The 22,237-nt window shown below is 40.0% G+C and overlaps 1 pseudogene; it reads right to left on the bottom strand.

Moving 5' to 3' along the window:
• Positions 1-402: 402 nt before the first annotated feature.
• LOC107980178 lies at positions 403-16,765 on the bottom strand (annotated as a pseudogene).
• Between the last annotated feature and the right edge of the window lie 5,472 nt (positions 16,766-22,237).

Raw genomic sequence — 22,237 nt, 5'->3', positions numbered from 1 at the left:
AAAAAACTCCTTGGATTCTTGAACCGTCACTTCGAGGAACTTCTTTCAGGTTCTCTAAAGTTCAGTTAGGCACTTTCTGCAAATTAGGAGACTGAGTTGCTTCAACACAGAAATTTCTGCTATAAGACATCTTTGTGTCAGGCGGTGGTGGCGCAGGCCTTTAACCCCAGCACTCAGGAGGCAGAGGCAGTTCTATAAGAACTAGTTCCAGGACAGCGTCCAAAGCCAGAGAAACCCTGCCCCAAAAATAAATAAATAAATAAATAAATAAATAAATAAATAAATAAATAAAATGGAGGTGGGAGAGCATCTTTGCATCAAAATTGTTCTCTGGACGCCATGAACAAGATAGCATTGAGTAAGTCCAACGCAGGAATGATCCGTTAAGTTCCAAAACATCGGTCAAGGTGGCAAATTTGAAGGTAGAATTTTGTGTTTCTTTTTGGAGCATTTGTCTCTCTTAAAATTCCTCATTAATCTCCCATTTCTTTCCACACATTCTGGACACAGCAAGTTATCTTCTACTCCTGGGTATGGTAAGACACATGCTGGTAATAAAAAGAGTAGGGTCATTCTTTGGGGACTGTCTGGAACCCAGGTTTGACCAGTTTTCATCTGCAGACACACTCAGCCAGTCTTATTTGCAGGGAGCACTTTGCCTTCGACAACACATCATCTGACTACGGGGGCTGGTGGCAGAAAGTTCTTCACATTGGAGGGACGAGGTTGGCGATTGGCAGTCATAGGCAGACCAGTTCTGTTCGTAATTCTTCCCCAGGCAGCAAGTATGGACACCCTTCCTGGAGTCATGACTTCCACAATGCCACTATCCTGAGGCCTGAGTCCTGTAATGGTTATCTTGGTAGGTTCATTTTTGACCATCTTACATTTTGGCTTCATTTTGGCCTCAAGGGAGTTTTTGGGAACAAGACATTGTTGGTCTGAATATGAGTGCTGCTGAAGTCTCAGGTAAACCTCCACCTTCTTGCCATCAGTGCTCAAGTTACAAAATCGACACCATTCCCTCAGTGTGTTCCAGTACACCTCAGTTACGGGAGGCAGAATGCTCGGCAGGGACGGGTTTAGCTTCATTGCTTTGGGTTTGCTAACCTCAGGTGTCATAGGGGGAAATGGTGGCCTATGATCTATGGTTGACCAAACTGATTCTGTTGGTAGTCCGGTGATCTCCTCCTCCTCAGTAGCTGGGACCAGAGTTAAAATTATCGCATCTTCATCAAATTCTTCCTTAAAAATTCTGCTCATGGGGGAACTCGTGGGCATCCTGGCTGGAGAGTGACACTTTTGCACAGGCTTCAGAGAAGACAAAAGCAACAGAAATAAGTCGGTCTATTGTTCTTGAGGATCTCCATTGCATTTGTTTACCCTCTCTTAGAGCATCATGTACTAGGAGATAAGACAATTTCATCTGGAAGGTTCAATACTGCTTGAGTTCATACCATGGATCCACTGTCCTCTAGGCAATATGATGCAGAAAAGATAATTTATCTTTGAGTCTCAGCTGCTTGTGCTTTTTAAAGAAAGCAAAGGAAGAAAATCTACCATGCCTACTCTACAGAAAAATCTAAAGAACTAAGATGAGGTAAACAGTTCTTTATTTTTGTCTTTTAAAAAAAAAACTTTTTGAGATTATAATATAATTGCAACATTTCTCCATTTCCTTTTCTCCTCCCAAACCTTCATTTTCTTTCAAATTCATGGCCTCATTTTAGTACCTGTTGCTTCATTCACATATGCATATATAAATATATTGCCAAATATAGCTTGCTCAGTCCACATAATGTTACTTGTATGTATGTGGATGAAAAAAATAGACATGCAAAAAGACAAAAGCAAACCAAAAATACTACCAACTGGTCAACCTCTATAAATGGAGATGAGGGGTGGATTGAAAACCCATGATAACCATAGGGCTGGTTCCAGACCATCCCAAAATGCCTCTCTTCCCCCAAGACCACGTCTTGGAAGAGCTTCCAAGGCTGCAAGATTGACAAAAAAACAAGATGTAACTAAGTAATAAAGAGAACAAGAGAAATAGACTTTCCCCGGAGAGAGCCCACCAATTGGTTATCCAATGCCAAATGATCAGCTCTGAGAAAACAGTTCTTACAAATTAGCTAAAAAATTCTAAATACTCAATAAACCATAGTTTTTACTTGGCCTTATTAGACTCACCAATAGATTCACCATCATCTATTGAAAATATAGTGTGGTTAATTGTACTTAAAATGTCACAGTTTAACAATTTTGACATTGTAAATGTCTCTTTGGCATAATCAGCACATTCAGCTGTTAACAGAAAGTTTGGGGATTTGAGCCCACCAACAAAAAGCAGCTTCTCTGATGAGGCTAGAAAGATGGTTCAGCAGTTAAAACTGTGCATTGCCCTTCTAAAGGAACCAACTTCAGTTCTCAGCACCTGCAGTAGGTGGCTCACAACACCCTGTGACTCTAGCCCCAGTGCATCTGACATAGGCACACACGCTTGTATGGCTTGTTTGTGTAAGCACACATACACACGCACAACACACACACACACACACACACACACACACACACACACACACACACACACCACACATCACACACCACAATAGAAATAAAAATAATAAACTTCCTTTTCTGCTACAACAAGCTCCCAACAAGCAAAATCACATACGTTGTTGGTATTGGGTGAGTAGTTATAACCAATCAGCCATGATGGAAAGATAGATTTTAGCAACAAATGTGACAATTACATTTATATTATTTTCCAAATAAGTTCCAAGGAAGAGAACTGCAAATTCCATTCTTTGAAGGCATGACTCTCTCTGTAATACCTAGTTGGCCTCAACATCTAAGTGTTGAATGTAATGAAATACATCAGCATCCTGACACAGTACCACTCAAAACACTGTAGCAACAAACCACTCTGTGTGACATGTAGCCTTCAGGTTTTTAATAAAATATGTCATTATCCTTGTCAAATTATTAATGTTTTTTAACTTATCATTCAATTCAACTAGTCGTTATTAAACAGAGACTATGTGCTAGGTAGTGCTTTCTTCAGATCCTAAACATAGAAATTAAGTCATATTCTACACTGTAGAATGTACCTCCTTGCAACCAGATATTTCTGAGGTTTATTAAAGATATGGACTCCCAGGCCCTGACCTAGACCTCCTGAATCAGCATTGCATTTTGCAAGGCCCACAGGTGTCTTAATATGCAGGCATGGGAGGGCCTGGGCTCCATGTGTCAATTACTTGTATGTATAAGAGTAGAGATGCCTACAATCAAATCAGAGACCCAATAACATTCAGCTTCTTAGTCAATTAAACTATTCTCTGATAACACAGAAAGTTGTTTATTTTAATGCACAGATAAACTTTTGTAAACTTTTGTAAAAGTTTATTACTATAAAATATATTTAATGAAGTGACAATTATTATTCTAAAGTATATCATTTCAAGGTAAAGAATGAAATATTAAGATTGTGTGAAGTCATCTTCTTTGGGCCTTATATGGATATATTTTAGGGTGATCATATCAACAAATACTATTTTCTAAAATAAAATATCTTTCATGAATTTTAGTAGTGACAAATTCTATGTAAGTAAAAGTAATAAAGAAAGAATTTGCCAGAACAAAAGACATTCATTCTTTCTCCATCCTGGGACTAAATCAGAGTTGCTGGTCCACGAAGAGGCACCCATTTCCATACCCTGAAATGACATGATGGCAAGTGGAATGATCTGCACAATTGGACTTCAACTACTCTCATGAGCCACATTGGGAGCTAAAGTAGGTAATCGGGAACATGCGCAAGAGAGAAGCTTAATCAGAGGGGTAGCTAAGCTGGATGAGATTCCAGGAGGCACCACCCAAGAGCCTGTACCAAAGCAACCTCCAGGTAGAAAAGAGCATACCTCCAGGTGTCCATGCTCACTCACAGCACAGGAATGTAGAGAGAGAAATAACACCAGGTGTCAATGACACTACGAGCATTTAATGTGCTCACAAAAATTCAATCTCAAGAAGAAACCTGAGGCATTCCAGCTGCTGTGGAACCACCATTGAATTCTGGCATGGCAGAGGCATCCCTGAGGCACTTTATGTTAATGACAAGTGCATTATAATGTGTTCTAATTAAACCTCATTTCAATACTTGTCATCAGGGGAAGCCATGTGCCCCTCCTCTGCCATCTCTCTGTTTAAAGATGCTGAGCTCCACTCTGGAACTAGCTTTTTCCACCATGCTGGGAACCAAGAGATGAACATTTTTATTTTGCCTTGTATATTTAAAATTTATAATTGAAAATTTTCCTCAGTGTATTTTGTATGTGGCATTTCCTGGACTAAGAGTCATAAAATAAAATCAGCAATGAATTAGGAAAAACATAAAACATCATGTTTACAGTGAAAAGAGCCCAGGTCCAATAATAACATGCTAAACAGCAAACACTTACACCCTTCAAACCTTCCTAAGTTTTCAACACTGTTTTTTTTCTTTTTAATTTTGCACTTCTTTAAGGAAAACCCTTGTCTATATATCATGGCAAGGACTTTCTGTCCCCCTGGGTCCCCTGGTTTCCTTATTTATATATTGATTTAAGACCCGGCTGAAATGGACTGACTACATGACAGGAAAAACTTCTTTTCAACAAACTTAACCAGGCACCAACACTGCTAAATTCCCTTGTGAACAGATGAGAGGTAAACATCTTATACAGACACCATTTGCATGGATGAACAAGTGTGGAATTGTGTATTAACATTCTGAACGGCGAAGGTAAATATTGCTGTTCCTAAATTTACACTTTTGCCTGAAACAGGTTAGCACATCTAATTCTATGACCAAACTATGCTTTTCCTCACCCCTCTGCTTTCTTATGACTCTGCCTTCTAAACCAAAAGTCTCCCTCTTGCCAAAAGGTCTTCCTAAAGGCCTCCTGAAACTCGATGCAAGTGAAGGGACCAGCTCCCCATTGTCAGTCATGACAATAACACATGCTTACCTGACGATGCCTTGGTCACTAGGAGGTCAGATGCCTGCCTCGTGGCAAGGAACCAATAAGAAGTTAGCTGGTGGCACTATGCTTTACGGCTCTGGGTGTGCTTTATGGACAAGCACAGCAATGACTCACAGAGCATAGCAGTCGCCTTGGGAGGGCCTATGAGCCATAACAACCAGTTGACCAATCAACACAGGGCAAGCCTGGAGGCACACCAATCCTGAGCCTGCTCATACCCCTAGACACTCCCCTTATGATGTCCTATAAGATCTCTATGCAGTGGCTTCTTGCCATCTTTCCTAGCCATCTGCCATGGTGGATATATGAAAGGCCCAAGCTAACACGGGGTTAGCTCGTTAAACAACTACAATAAAGCCTCGTCCTGTTTGCATCAAGCTTTTGCCTCTTCCCGGTGATTGGGGTCATCGCTGTCCTGGGCTGAGATTCTGGGGGCCTGAGCCTCTGGGGGTCTTTCACAAGCTTTTTCTCTTTCCACTTAGAAAGCTTCTTTCATTCCATAAAGATAAAAATAAAATCATTTTACTTGTTATACACATTATTTCTATGTGTATGAAGGTGGCCTCTAGTCAGTTCTTTGGGACCCTGTCAATATGCTCACAGCACTCTGAGGTCAGTTACAAAACATCACCTACCAGAACTGAGTAGGTACCTCATTGTGCCTTTCCTTCATTGAGCACTGACCTTTATCTTTAACTAGGCATTCATCTGATGTTAAACAAAAAATGGAATGAATTAAAAATTTTTCAGTAAAGTATAAACAGTATTTCAAAGACAGATTAATTCTCATTAGGAAAAAATAAACTAATAAACTCTGTTTGTGGATGTGCACAAGAAGAAGAAATCTTCCATTTCTAAAGTTCTGGTCCTATCTTGGAATAGGCCATGGGACAGAGAAACTTAAAACTGGTGCAGCTGAGAGCATTGGGTTGGGGTAGAATTAGAAAAATGCCTGTAGGTTGAGGAGATGGGGGTGTCATTTTATTGTCGCGCTAAAGTGTTCTATATCTTGGTGCTATTTTCTTCTGGGTGACCGGAAGTACTTGTGCATCTCTTACGGTGATTAAGACACTTATCCAATAGCTTGAAGCCAAGCAGAGAGAAAGAGCCTGTGTTCCAGCAATCCAGATTGGGTCAGTGCTATGGAGTAATCATTTTGTACACTGTGAAGATTTGTCTCTGGTTTAATAAGGAAGCAGCTGGCCAATAGCTGAACCAGATAAAGTAAGGCGGCAGAGTCACACAGAATGATAGGAAGAAGGAGGGTGGAGTCACAAGAGTTAGAAGCAGAGGAAACAGGGTGGTTAGAAATTGAGGTAAAAAGCCATGTGGCAAAGCATAGATAAGATATGAGTTTATCTAAATGTTAAGAGTTAGCTAGTAACAAGCCTGAGCTGTTGGCCGAGGTTTGTAATTAATATTAACACTCTGAGTGGATATTTAGGAGTGCTACTGGGACAGGAAAACTCTTCTAAGATGGATTTGGTTGCCAAAGCCGCCACTGTATCAGTGAAAAGATCTGAAGCTAGTATAAGAACTAAGGGGACATTAACCTGACTCAACCTTATTCAACTGGTAAATCAAGAACAAGGTTAAATGGGAGAAGAGGAGGAAGCTGGAGAGCCTAACTGGAGGTAGCCTGATAAGAATTTCTGTAAGGAGCCTTGTAACCAGGCAGGCAAAGGCCTGCCTGGAGGGAGATTAGGACAGAGGTTACAACCAGGCAGGCAAAGGCTTGGCTGAATGAAAGATTAAAGGAAAGGTAGCATAAGCTCACTACGAGGTCATTGTAGATAAGAGTGAAAATGTGTGGAGTGTGGCAAAGTGTGATTAGCACGATTTAGCGACCTATTTAAGGAACCTGTCAGAACTGGGAATTTTAGAGTGTACCACGACTCTATGTTCTGGAGCTCTCCTCGGCTAACCTGACAACCAGTCCATCAAGCTGAGTGCTGCTTCAAAGACACCTGGCCCTCAGGAGACTTGCTGGCCTGAATCCAGAGCAGCTGAAGTCCTGAGCCCAAATCTGCCAGCCCACTGCAGGAGAGGTACCCCCTGCTGTGAGCCTGTTGTCTGTGATTCTTAGGATTGTTTGCTTATGCTTGTGTGTTGCTTTGGCATAAGTGTGAAGTAAAACTTATATACTCAAAACCAACTCGCTGAGTTTGTCATTCCTCCCAGGTCAAAACTTGGTAAGGGTTCGAGACAATTTCTTTTATTATTATAAAACTAAATAACAAAATATAAGATAAGAATCTGAGAGAGTTACCATGGTTATGGTGCATCCACCAGCATCCCTTCTGACTCCCACCTTCTCGCCCTGTCTGTTCTCCCCACCAGGCCACTCTTTCCCTCTCCTCTTGGGTCCTCCAAGTTTGGTGATCCATTCCAGCCAGCTGGACATATACTCCACCTCTTGAACCAAATTCTCCTTTTTATTGGGTAGTGGACCAGTGACACTAACAGAATTTCCATATCATTGTCCACTATGTTGGATTGTTATTTTGCTACTACAAGGTAGTTTATTAGAGAGCAGGGACACTCTTCTCAACCATCTGTGCAGTTGGTCACAAGGCCGTCGCTTATAAGATGGTGAAACAAGGTGTGTGTGTGTGTGCACTCTGTTACAATTGTGGAAGCTAAGGTTTGACACTTTCTGGTCACTGCCCATCTCTCAAAGAAGACCATCTGTGTTAGCCCCATGTTGCTGGGAGCCATTTCTCACAGACTGGTGTCTTCAGGGCTGCAATCAGAACCAGCTGAATGACCCCAGGTCCAACCCTGAGTTGGGGAGTGTATAAGAGGGAAGACTAGCTATCCAACGACAAAGATGAGATGAAAACATCTGATCATACCAGGAGGGCAAATAGTTGATACTGAAGGCCACAGTTTATTGATCCTTCATCTTAACTAACCATCCTAGAGGCACTCCTTTGCTTCACTACTCAAGCCCTCAGGCACTCCACCCCAGCAAGTCTCACTAGTCTTCAGGGTCAGTGTAGACTCACCCTGGCCCAAGGATATTGTTATTTAGAATAGGAGCCATTCTCCACCAAGGCCAGGATATCTAGCAGCCATTAGCTGACATCTAAAAGACAACAGAGATTCTGGGCTCTCCAGAACTCGAGATTACCAAAATATATGAACCCTGACACCCATCTTATATTTTTGAGACCCCTCTCACTGAACCTGGAACTCACTGGGTTGAGCCATAGCTGGAATCCCTTTCCTTAGCACTGGGGTTACAGATGTCTGCTGCCATGCCCAGATTTATATGTGGATAATCGGGATCTAAGCTCTTTGTACCTCTGGGATCACTGGCTAGCCCCTAGCTTCTTTACAATCATAAAAGCTTAAGGTTGGAAGGAATCTACTATAAAGATTTTGAAAGATTTAAAACAATTTTCATACATTATCACATTTGCTTCCTGACAAATGTCTACTAGCTGATAAAAATTAGTCATATCTTAGAAAATAATGAATATGGTCTACAAAGCTCTAGTGTTTGCTTAAGTTTATACCTGTGCTGGAACAAAATTAGAAACCCAGGATTGTAACCCCTGCTCTAGAGACTATCCCACTTTGTCACTTTGAATTAGCACATTTGAAAAATATAGAATATAAAAAACTCAGGCAGATGATTTCATATTTATATGGTTTCTATATTGGCTACTGCAGAGCAGAATTTTTAACTAAAACTCTTCTTAAGAGATTTGCATAATTCATACTATCTATTTTCCATATACAAAGTGAACATCCAGTTCAGAAAATGAAATTTAAAAATAACCGATCTGAATGTGCACTCCATGCTTTAATCTCCATGTGTCTGCTGATATGGGAAAGCAGTATGAGGGAATTACATGGTGTCTAGTAGATGTCACCCGGAACAAGAACCTCACCCTTTGCAGCTGACCAGGGGAATTCCAGAAGCAGTAAGCCAGCCTTATCACTCCCCCCTGACCCCTTGCTGGTATCTCTGACATCCAGTTATCTCCCCTGGCATCTGCCCAACAGGACCATCTGGGCTTTGTATTCATGTCCTACTTGGGATGACTCCTGCTGCTCTCTGGCTACTTCTAGCACAGACCCTGCTCAGTTTCATGGTCCCCTCCCCCTAAGTCACCACTTCTATGTATTCTCCAAGGTCATAAAGATAGCTTATCTCCTGGCCTAGGCTGCAATTACTAACCTAAAATTCCAGGCCTCAGGGATTTGATCCCTGACTGGCTCTGTTGCCTGGCAAAGTCAGAGTTTTAATTTGGAAAATGTAAATGTGGTTCGTGTTCATTTGTTTGAGACAACAGACAAACCCGTACAGAACCCCTAAGACAAGGAACAAAACCTGGTCTGCATGCTGATGTACCTGCAAGTATTCGTAGATACCTTTCCTGATTCTGTCTTCCTACTTTATAGATCTTTGGTGCAATGGTTACCCAGAAACAACAATGCACATGCTCACAGGATGAATCCTGCAGAAACACCCTGTGCTCATTGCCAGCAACACTTTGCTATTTCATCTGTGACCCAGGGTAGTAATGAGGCATCTGAATGGTAGCTGTGCCTCTCAAACGATGAAGCAAGACCCAGTAAGATTTCACATGAGCAGAAGACTGAACAGATAGCTGATCTGAGACCTAAATTACTCCTCTGTCAGCAGAAAGATCCTGATGGTGTTGTGCTTTCAACTATTTTTGCCTTGATGTTCAGAAAACACAAGACAGAAGTTACTGTGTATTGCTTATTAGTCAACCATTGGAAATCAAAGTTCTAGCCTGAATTCAAGAGAGGGAGGAGGCAAGGTGAGGTTACATGCTACAGCCTGCCCCATATCCCCTTCAGGAAAGCTTATGGCAGCTCATGTGACCCAAGTCACAACACAACGTTTGTGGGAAAGAAATTTGCAGGACTCGGGGTGGGGAGTACGGGCGTGGGAATCTTGCTCCTTTCTTGATGGCTATTACCTGTTCAGCTGCAGAACCATTTCAAAAGAATTTTCTAACAAGGACATCTCAGGTAGAAATTTACAGGCTAGGATTTTTCCTACTAGGCCAGGGTCATTTCAAATGATGGGAAATCTGAGGACTTCCCTTAACAGTTGTTTAAAAAGCTTCTTCAAAAGCTGTACAGTGGATCCCTCTTTGAACCTGAAATATAATGACAGGTATCAGTCATATGATGAATGTTTAGAATTTTTTCCTTCTTGGAAATTGATTCTCCTTCTCTCCTAGGAGAGAACATCTTGGTTCTTGAATTAGATAATTATTTAGACTTCCTCTGGCTTCAAATACCTGGGTTCTTGGAAGTCAATATGAAATAGAGGATATGGATTGGTGACTTGTACTTGTATCCATGGAATTCTCTTTCCTACAAGATAGTGGTTCTCAATCTTTGGCATATTTCATAATTTTATGAATATATGTAAATATTAGTATGTATGTGCATACTTATTAGCATTCCCAGAAATAGGCTGATTTAATAATCCTGGGACAGTTTATTATGATACACCATAAAGTTAAACAATTCCTGTAGGCTTCCTTATGCCCCAATTTCTTGAAGTATATGTAGTATACTAGAGGCCTAGGCCAAATTAATTTCCCCTAAAATTAGTGTTTTCTTGGAATAATAATGAGAAAGTGGTCAGAAATGGAGAAGCCTCCCAACAAAGCTGCTAATTAGATGGGAACTCAAACCCCACCTTTCCACATTGGTAGTAAACAACTGTAAAAGCACAAAGGAGGGGAAAACACTGAACAGAATTCAGAAAAACCAGCACTAATGCTGAATTATGGAGGCCAGAATCCTGAAGCTCTTAATGCAGAAGAGAAGAAGTATCACTTACTGAAGACATGTTTGTGTTCTATCATTGACTTTGGAAATAGCAGGTAAGATTATTTAACCATGTGTCCTGGAAAGGTTAAAAACAAACAAAATGCTACCTCTTATTTATTCACTTGAATCATCATATATCATGCATATTATTGATTCTGAATGAATTTAAGGAGTTAAGCTTTTAACAGTGTGTTGTCAAGTATCTGAAATGAAGTCTTTCTCACTGACTTCTAATGGTGACCTTATGCTGGCCCATCTGTGCCCTAGCCAGTGACCTTGTTAGTATTTTTTTCAAGTGTGAAATATATGCATTTTTTATAACAAAGGAAGGGAAATTTTGTATTTGTAGCTTCAGGTTTTAAGTATTTATTTGCCCTATATTGGTGACATAAAGTTCACATTTTCACTCAACCAGTTGTTGAGGGAAATTCATCTGGATGCCTTCATGCGTGAACTAGGATATATGTTTCTAGAATAGCTTCAGTGAAATGAACAGTTCCTAAATGACATGTGGCCTTTTGAGCATGAAAAGATTTCCAGTGACTTAAAAATATGTTGTGCCAGCTGCTTTCAAATATTCTGTTATGTGCTCCAATATGCTAGGTCAGCTTGGTAAGACTGGACTTCAGAGTCAGGCTGTGAGGAAAACTTGGAGCACCATAAGTTCTATGCAGATGCAGATTATAATTCTTATATTTTTTATCAAAAAAGGCAAGTCTATGTTGTTGATATGAAAATCCTTTAACCTTTGAAACAGCAGACTAACATAAACACATTTGTCCTGGATACATGATTAAAAAGCACACTGAAAGCTATGTGTGTTCAATGAAGATTTGATTTAAGTCAGTTCATGTGCATAAGGAGGAAGAAAGAAAGAGATTGGGGCAGTCCAAAGAACCCAATGGTGAAGTGCTAAAACAATTCCATTCACTTGAGTGCAGGATAAGAGTTGCTGCTATTATCACATCTATACAAAATTTTACTAAAGACCTATCCAAACATGACAAGACAAAAGAAAAAGGGCATATGGGTCAAGTATCATTTCTATCTCTTTATGTTAGTAACAAAGAGTCAAATTTTTAATATATCATTTCAAATGGTATCTAAAATATCATATGCTAAGAATAAATCTAGTAAGTCAAGGTTTCTACTCTGAGTACTAAAAGTAATTATTGAAATTAAGACAAATACTTTAAATAATTCAGTTATCCACAACTTGATCTATAAATGTGTGAAATCCACACCAAAATTCTATCAGTTATTTTTGTCCAAACTGACAGATGTGAAGAGCCAAGAATAGCTAAGCAGCCATCTTGAATAGAGGACAAAGCTGGAAAACTTACACTGCCAGACAAAAAGCCTGTCACAGGCTGTGATGATTAAGATAGTGAAGGTGTAGGGTTAGTACAGGAAAAACAACTGGGCTTGGGAAAGAAAAGAAAGTTCAGAAACAGATCCTACACATATGTCACCTATTTTTTTTTATAAAGATAACATTTTGGTACAATGCAGAAGTATGGTTATTTTAATAAATGGCAAAAATCTGGATTCCATCTTCATACCTTACACAAAAAATAAATTACATGGATATCATGGGCAAAAAAAAATGTAAACTGCCAAAGCTTTTAGATGGTCTTAGAGGAAAGAATTTTAACATAATATATAAACAAAAATCCATAAATAAGATTATGAGATTTTGACTTTCCTAAATACAAACTTTCTATGTTTCCAAATATACTACTAAGGAAATGAAAAAGGTAATCCAAACACTCATAAAAGACTACTTTGATAGGTGCATGCAATAATAAAAACTGCTTGTACTCACAGCATATCTTTTAAAAACACAATACCAAAAATATAAGAAAAATATCAGCAATAATGAAAATGAAGAAAGTGTCAAATAACTGTAAAAACATCTGAAAACAATCTACTAGTGATCAAGGAAAATAAAATTTAAGACAAACGTAATGCGACACCATTCTTTTCAATGGCTAAATGATTGAAAACCCCAAGTTTGGGCAAGAATGTGGGGCAATGAGACTCCCAGACTACATAAGGTTTTATGACACCCTGCCCTACAGTTGGGCAAATTCACATCTGTGACTGTCCTTTTCCACTTCCAGGAACATGCCTAACTGATACACCTATATATGTTTACCCAAAGACTTATACAAAATGATAAAGGCAGCATTACTCATAGAAACACAGAGTAAAAATTACCCACGTGTACTTATCAATAATATAACCAGTTAAACATCATGGTATAATGGTCCATCCCCATGAAGAAATACCGAAGAGAAATGAGAATAAGCCATACACAAGCACACTCAGTCTCATACCTTGATAATGTACAGATAATAATGTCAGGCTCACAGGCTCTGACATAAGCAATGTTAGCCCCACTTCCTAACTCTGCAGTCAGAGGTGACAAGTTGACACCATGAAATCAAGCATGATGGGTACACACGTACCACAGAAACAAAAAATGGTATGAAGCAGAAATTCTTTTCTTTGTGCCTTTTCCCTTACATAAAAGTGATTCAGTTGTTTAACTGGATATACTTTTCTAAGCATATGTTGAATGAATAAAGGTATGAAGCATTAGTGTGGTACTCACAGAGAAACTGATGGCTGGAAGGCTGCATAGAATATTGAGCTAACTTTCAATGTGACCTGAGATCTGACTGAGCAAGCATGTAAAATGGTAATGACTGTATCTGTAGTATCTACATTTTCATGATGTATATTCAAAGGTATGCATGCATGTTTGTTGATTTGTCTCTTAAATGCCTAATGTCATTTCATTCTCGATGTGATGTCCTAGATCAAAGGTCATCCAGATTTCTCTAAGTAACCTTCCAATAGATATTTTAAGCTTTAAGACACTCAGAAACTTAGTCAACATTGTCATTGTGGTATCCAAAACAGCCACAAACAATATGTAAACCAATAAGCATAATTGTGTTCTAATAAAACTCTACTTACAAAATTAAATGGTGGTCTAGGTTGTATTTGCAGGCTTGGGTAGCCAAGTCACCCCTGTGCTAGTTTATTTCTAATAAAATTTGGTATGGACTGACTAGAGAATATCCTCATGATGGTATGATCCAACTCTGCTTTATTAGAGAAAGACTGGCGATGGCCTGATAACTCCAGTATGCTGCTCAAGCCATGATCACCTGTGGGTAGGCATCTGACATTTCATATGAAAATCTATCCCAACTGCCATAGGCTCTAACTAAACTCTCCTAATCATCTGTACCTCTTCGTAGTAAAAACACACTTGTAAGAAAAACCTTAGAGGAGCCCAGGGCATCTTAGTGTTTCTGACAGCTGGTAAAAATGTGAATCACAAAATCATGTATCTTAAACTATAGTATTCCATCCCATGTATACAAAATGGGTGAAAATGGGTATCACATCTGTTTTATTTTTAAAATAACTAGAAAGGAATGTCTAGTCCCCAGGGAGACTGTGTCATTATCCCTTCCTAGGAGATAAACATTCAGAATCACAAGGAAAATATTCCAGTCCTTGCAGGGAAGTGAGGATTACAGGGAAGATAGACTACTGAAGTTCAACCATCCCAACAGAGAAGAAAGCTGTGAGCATCACAGGGTCTACTCCGGTGGGTGTCACAATTGCCATCGGGTAAGATACTAACAAGGTCAAAACCTAATCGGGTATGTGTATTACAGGCAATGTAGACATGCTTTACAAAAGGTAGTGTAAGAAGACACAAATAGCATCAAATAAGGAAAGCCTATCAATTACCTCATACTTAAGCACTCAATACCAAGCTCACAAGGGGTGCATAAAGATTTTCACGATTACATAGAGAGAGATGTCTTCCATGCAAAAGCCTCATGCAAAGCACAAGAGAGCAAACATGCAGATGGGTTCATTACAGAAGCATTTCAGAAAGTAAAAATCAGGTGCTGCCATTACCATGTGCATTTTAATACACTTGGGACTCCACTTCCGGAGGTACATAGTCATTGGAACAAAACTGAAACCATAGTGTTATAAATACATTACCATGCTAGAGAGTGCTTTGTTTTCCATTCCACATACATGGAACCACAGCTGATCAAGTAGGCAAGAGAAAGCATGATCATACAGCAAGGGCCACAGTAAAATGACTATTGCGGTCAGGTCATCTTTGGAGGGAAGTGCTTCTAACTCTTTTCTTAAGAATTACATCTACCTGTCAGTGGTGGCGCATGTCTTTAATCCCAGTACTTGGGAGGCAGAAGAAGGCATATCTGTGTGTTCAAGGTCAGCCTGGTCTACAAAGCTAGATCCAGGACAGGCTCCAAAGCTCCATAAATAAATCTTGTCTTAAAAAAAAGAATTACATCTGGGTGTCTTGCATATGAACTTTGCTCGATGTATGGGGACACCAACACAATTGTACTTAATTACCATCCCCATGATAGGGGGAATATTCAATTATTTACCTCTAGCTGCTCTGATCTTCCTCAGGTATTCCTCCTGTCTAGATGCCAAGGGATGAAATAAAAACTTCCCATGAGCTTTACAAATCATTTTCATATAAGTAACTATATAGTCCCTTTAGGGAATCACTTTAAGAACCATACTTCATCTTCTGTTGGTTTTATATTCAATTCTGTAGGATAGAATTTGGGGTGTGAGAGCAGAGGTGAGGCCTTGAAAGAGACACAAAGAATGAGCTGATCTCAAGAGCATCTCCCAGGTTCTAGAAGAGTCTGAAGTGTCTGGTCTACATCACTGTGTAAGCAACAGCCAGCTAGTAAAAACTCTGCTGCCTCCATGCATGGTGTCTCTATGCCTTGCTCTATGAAACCAGTCTTCCTTTAGCTTCCAGTGTATGGTGTGTGTGTGTGTGTGTGTGTGTGTGTGTGTGTGTGTGTGTGTATACATGTGTTCATATGGTTAGATGCCAGAGGTACCTGTTGAGTGTCTTCCTCAGTCACTTGTTTACCTTATTTGATTGATTGATTGATTGATTGATTGATTGAGAAACAGTGTCATGCTCTGATCTTGAAGCTCAACCAATTGGTTCAACTGACAAGCCAATAAGCTTGAGGGAATTGCTTGTCTCTGTCCCTTTCCACCCTAAACACTGGACTTGCATACTTAGGCTGCCACAGCTACCTTTTATGTTAGTTGATAAGAATACTAACCAAACCATCTTCAGTGTCCTCCCATTAGCTGCCGCTGAGTCTTTTCAATATATCCTATTGGCCCAATCACTCTCACCGCCACTTCTGAAGCAAACCATCACTGTGGTCTTGCCCCCACAGAAGCCAGTGTAGGTTTGCTGGCTGTCAGTGTGGTATCTCACATATGGCTAAATGGATGCATGGCCTGGTGGGAACTGTCAGAAGGAATCATATATTTTCCCCATACAGGACATTCAGAACTAAACATTTTTTCCTATTAATGATAAAATATTAAGCAAGTTTTATAGTTTAATACCTACACTTAAATATAAGTATTTTTCTTCTAGTCAATTCTAGAATAAAAAACAAAAACAAAAACAAAACAAAACAAACAAAAAAACAACACTATAGCCATTAGTGCACTCAAGAGTTAAGGAAGAGATTCTGAATATCTACAAAAGTTATGGTAGGTGGATTTTTTTCCTCTAATTTGAGCCTATTATAGAGTGCTGGACTCTTGAGAAAAGTACCTGTGGTCGCTTGAGTATTGTTTCCTTATCTTTGGCTTCTCTTCTTTCTGCTTACTCTGCTGTAGAAGGAAGGGGAACAGGAAAGGAAGAGCAGGGTGATTCCCATTGGCCGGCAGAGTGCCGGCACTGCTGTTGGCGGGTACTGGTTTCCTCCGGCCACAGCAGCTGTTGAAAGCCTCTTGTGAACATTATGTCTTCCTGACTCTTCTGCTGACCCATCTGGGTACATCCCCCATTCAGGAAGGACTCTGGCTTCCTCTTCGCCAGTCGACCCCTTGTTCTTCCTTCACAGATGTTCTGCCCTCCAGCCAAGGAACTCATGAACACTACCCATTTTAAAGTGGACCGCGGCTGTACTTGCTATCAAAACAGTCCACATCTGGTTTTGAAGAATCTAAGACTTTTGACCATCTCTCAGTGGGAGTACAGGCTTTTCTCCCAGCAACCTTGTCTTCTTGCTGGCCTCTTCAGGCCTCCTCTCAGACTTTTAAAGATATTAAGCATCTGCCTCCCAAGCACCATGAAGAAACTCAGATTGAAATTAGCCATTTCATTGTTTATACCAGCATTTATGTTTGGGAGTGGAAAGGACTAGATAATCAATACAAGAACTTTGTGCATGTTAACCCCACTTTCAACAACTGTGATATAGCTGTAGTCTTGGAACCTTTTATTTTGAAACTATTTAAAGCCCTCCCAGCTCCAAATGGCTTAAATGTATATTCCAATTGTTCCACTGTGGGCAGTATCCACCAATCAGTAGTTCAGAAAACCTTTCCTGGTGTATCACTGGGAAACAGTTTTGCCAGGAGGAAAAGCTGTCTGTTTCTTTTTTCATACTAATGCATCACTCACCTACCACATAATAGTCCGTTTATGCAGCTCTCTATCCACTGAAGTGTCAGGGTTTTGAAAACAAAAACTTTATCTGACCATTTTTCACCACTTCCAACAACATTGCACATGCATCAGGGAAGTGACATCACCTCCATATAAACAAAAATGTTTAGGTGATGTAAATGGCTTAGGATGCACTAAAGGGTTAATGTCCATAAAGAGATGCATAGCTTATCTGTAGTACAGAAAATTCACAGGGAAGAAGCACAGTTATGGAGAAAAGTAGATCATGAGGAAAAGTTGATGAAGTGGTCTAACACCCTGGGGACAATAAATATGGGCTAACAAAGAGCAAAAATGACCCAAATATTTGCTCACTGTAATTTTCCCTTTAGTCGGCTATTATGTGACATTTACTGGGATGTGTGAACAAAAATAAATTCACCCCAGATAGGGCACCAATGAGAAACAAAAGCAGTTGTAGCTAAAACTGGATTAGTTGAATCAATGAGTTTATTGGGTTCACTTACAGAAGCATGGTTAAGGTGCTACTTACAGGAGCTTGGGATGACTTAAAGGCAGTGTTAAAACATCCACTCCGGGATTTATGTCGACATATGATAGCTACATACTTGAGCATTCTGAACAACTTATGATAAGTGTAATGGAAAAGAGTGTTGTCTCCCCCAAGCCATTGTTTATTCTTATTATAACCTTGGAGAGAGCCCGTAAATCTTCTGTCTGGGATCCCTCTGCCTAGTAAGTTCCATTAATTACATCCTTAAATAATATGATTGTGTCTCTACTCAGAAATCAACACTCCAATTCAGCTGAAATAGTTCTACAACAGTACTCACCTGTGGTTTTTCATGAGGCAAATGATTCATTCACTAGAGGCATCTCCAACTCCTACATACTCTCATGAATTTGATATATATTTCAAGAGGATTAAGCAAAGGTGAGGTGGCATGTATATGGCTCATAACATTTGCTTTATACTTCCCTCATACTTAGAATGAGGGAAGAAGAATGAACACTAGATGACAGAGTAATGCATCATTACTTCTCCCTGAGGGAGGGGGAATGCTTGAAATTTGCCACCCCCTCAATCCCATGGGCATAAGCTGCTGAAGACAAGGTGTCCCAAGCTTTGGTCATGGGTAGTCTGTAAGGTGACAAATCACCAGAATTCTCCAAGCCTCAGCCTCGTAAAGTAGAGAATTCAGTAAGTGGGCAGGTGGTGTGGGAGGTGTGCTTCCGGTGATCCTGTGCAGTTCCCACAGATAATGTTATGGCATAGACATAGACAGACATAATGAAGAAAGTCAGCCATTCCATGGGGATTTTTACTTTTCATTTATTTAATTATTCATGGTTTTTCTAGATAGGATTTCTCTGTGTAACAGCTCTGACTGTCCTAGAACTGGACTGTGGTGGTGGTGCATACCTTTAATTCCAGCACTCAGGAGGTCAGCCTGGTCTACAGAGTGAGTTCCAGAACAGCCAGGGATATACAGAGAAATCCTGACTCAAGCAACAAAAAGCAAACAAAAAAATTAACAAATACAGTGCTTACTAACCTCTGATTACTGGTTCAGAAGCAGCCATGGGGTATTTTTTAATGACTGAGAGAGGGCAAACCTTGAGTGGGTGTGGTAGAAGAGGATGCCCCAGTAACCCCCAGGTACTGATGAGTATGTGTTAAGTCTCAGATACCTGAGCAAATGTCAATAGAGAAGGAGAGATGACAATGACAAAGCCAAGTGCCCTTCTGAGCCTTGACTCAGGACAATTGTCCTGTAATTAGAAGATGACTTTAGGGAATTGTGATATTTTGTGTGCAGCTAACACAAAACTCTTGTTGATGATCTTCACCCCAGCAGTAGGCCACCTGCTGCTAGATCAAGAAAGCTGCTCTCCAGAGGTGCTCATCTAATTTATCTCTGATCATGCCGAACGTTTAATTATTGAACTGCCGAAAGTTGCTTTACATTGGTAACATCAGTAGATTTAAGAAGAAAATGCATGAAAAGTGTTAGAAATGCACATTCTCTGGAAATGATCACTATATAACAGAGTATTATTCAGCTAAATAGTTTCAGATCGATTTTCTTTGCCTGCTTCATTTCATTTTGATAACTGCCTACACTGAAATCTGTGCAAGAAAAAGCTGAGCAGATTACACTGTGTGAATATATGTCACTGTGATAGGTTTAATAAAGAAGCTGACTGGTCACTATCTGTAAAGGATAGAGTTAGATGGGAGAACCAAGCTAAGGATACCAGGAAGAAGAATGGTGGAGTCAGAGGAGTCGCCAGGAGACACAGAGGGAGCAAGACATGCTAGAGTACAGGTAAAGCCACAAGATACATAACAATACATAGATTAATAGAAATTGGTTAATGTAAGTTGTAAGAGCTAGTTAGTAATGCACCCAAGCTATCAGCTGAGCATCTTAATTAGTATTAAGTCCCCATGTTGGCTATTTGGGAACTGGTGGGTGGGAAAGAGAAGTCCACCTATATCTGGTCCCAGATTCTGCACATTAGATTGATCTGAGTTTGCCCATGAAGTGACAGAAGCCAACACAATATGCAAAAAGAAGAGTGTATTAAGAAATAATTTCCCAGGGTGTTTTAGCTTTCTGCATGCTTCTGAACCAAGATACTTCCTGCCCTTGTACTGTGCAATTTTCTGAGAGTCATCAAACTGTGAACAGCATTGAGAAACAGCAAGAGTCCTCTTCCCTTGAGCAAATGCCCAGTTCGTTTGATGCAGGCATTGACAGACAATGACCAGTAGGGACAGTAAATATTTGGCTCATCTTTTTAATTAAGTATTGATTTGAGAATTTCAGGCATGAATACTGTATTTATATGATATCCATCTCTCCCTCCCCTTCTAACTCTCTAACCCCTTCTGCACCCCAATTCCCTCTAAAATTCATGACCTCTCCTTCAATTATATAGAATGCAATATATCAACCTGATAAGTCCATTTAGTGTTACGTTAAATCTTTCTGCCATAAGCCGCCCGAGCCCCCCCACCACGTGTGTGCTTTAGGCCAGCCACCTGCCGCCCGAGTTAGGGCCCAAATGAATACATAGAAATTTGTATTAGGTTCAAAGCTGTTTGGCCAATGACTAGTACTTCTCATCTGCTAGCTCAGTCTTAATTATCATAAATCTATATATGTTATAAGACTTATCTTTATAGAGGATGACTTTTGCTGGCACCCTCTCTTGCCGGTGGCTCACATCCTGCCACTGGAGGAGGCGAAGGAGAAAAGGACACTTCCTCTTTCTCCTTGCTTAGATACGAGTCTTCTTGCTATGTCACTTCCTGCCTGGAACACCACTTCTCTACTACATTTCCCAGAATCCTTTTTGACTCCTAGTCCTGTCTAACTTGCTCTTTCATTGGCCAAACAGAACTTTATTTAACAATCAATAAGATAAACATACACAGTACATTCCCCATCATGTGAGTGTGTGTGTGTGTATGTGTGTGTGTGTGTGTGTGTGTGTGTGTGTGTGTGTGTGTGTGTTTAGACCTAAGAACTTGGAATAAAACAGCTATGAGAGGATTCATCCCCAGAGAAGACTGAATTTCCCCCTTTCAACAACCACCGATTGCCCATTCCTCTTTACCTATGGGGAGGCCTTGTAAGATTTCTTCCATCCTCATTGGCCTGTCAACTGGTGTTGGCATTGTGTTAGTCTTATTTATGCAACCACATTGCTGAGATTTCATGAATACTGTTTCCCTGATACATAGAAAAGGCATTATCTCATAATAGACAACCTGGTCTTTATTTTACTCAAGGTCAATTGTTTCTGTATGTTGACCAGTTCTGGATTTCTATGATGGTCTCTGTCTGATGACTGAGGAAAGAGGAAATCTCAAAGCAGTATAATTTGCATTTTCCTAATTGCAAAGAATGTTGAATGCTTTTTTAGATATTTCTTAGAAATTTTTATTTCTTTTGAGAACTCTCTATTCTGATCCAGACTATTTTTTAAATGGGCTAATTTGTTTGCTTGACTCTGCTAATGGGTTCTTTATATATTCCAGATGGTAATCCTCTGCCAGTTGTATAACTGGTAAAAATTCTCTCCCACTTTGTGGGTTTTCACTTCACTTAGTTAACTATTTTCTTTACTATAAAGGTCTTTTTAGTTTTATGAGATCCCATTTGTCAATTGTTGGCCTTAATTCTGAGTAAATGGCATCCTATTCAAAAAGTCCTTCCCTTGGAGGAGAGAAGGAGCAATGGTGAAAACGTACCCAACATTTCATCCAATATGGCTGCCAGAACAAAACCAGCACAATAAGAGTACCAGCCAACATGCTAATGTAAATGGGAGAAAGTCTACATGGTCCCACTCCTAGATGAAAAGCTTGTGGTGGTCAATGGCTTCTGAGGATGAGAGAATCAGTTGTCTCCAGGGATGGAGACATTACACTGGAGGTTATGATCTTCCCAAAAGTATAGGATTCTGGGAGTGAGATACCACCACTTGATTTGTTGATGAATAGTATCCTCAGAATGCCCCAAATAAAACAGGCTGTTGCCACCGATTTTGTTTTCCCACCAGATCTTTACAGTAATACACTATTGCTGAAGGTACCACACACTTTGGTCACAGTACATGGAGCAATTAATTGACACTTGATCTCTAAATTTCATTAGTACAGGAAATTGTTAGGTAGGCTGCTGGAATAAATTGTTTGTCAATAGTCTTACCCAACAATGAAACCTGTGAACTACAGCAATGAGTGTCATGGCAAGTTCTGCACACAGATGTCATAGGAATAACCAATCAGTTTCTTATTGGATTTAAGGTCCACACTCCAAGAATT

The sequence above is a fragment of the Cricetulus griseus genome, chromosome 2 (assembly GCF_003668045.3).
Source record: "Cricetulus griseus strain 17A/GY chromosome 2, alternate assembly CriGri-PICRH-1.0, whole genome shotgun sequence".
Taxonomy (NCBI): domain Eukaryota; kingdom Metazoa; phylum Chordata; class Mammalia; order Rodentia; family Cricetidae; genus Cricetulus; species Cricetulus griseus.
Note: the sequence above shows the minus strand (reverse complement) of the source record. Positions and strands in the feature narration are given on the sequence as shown.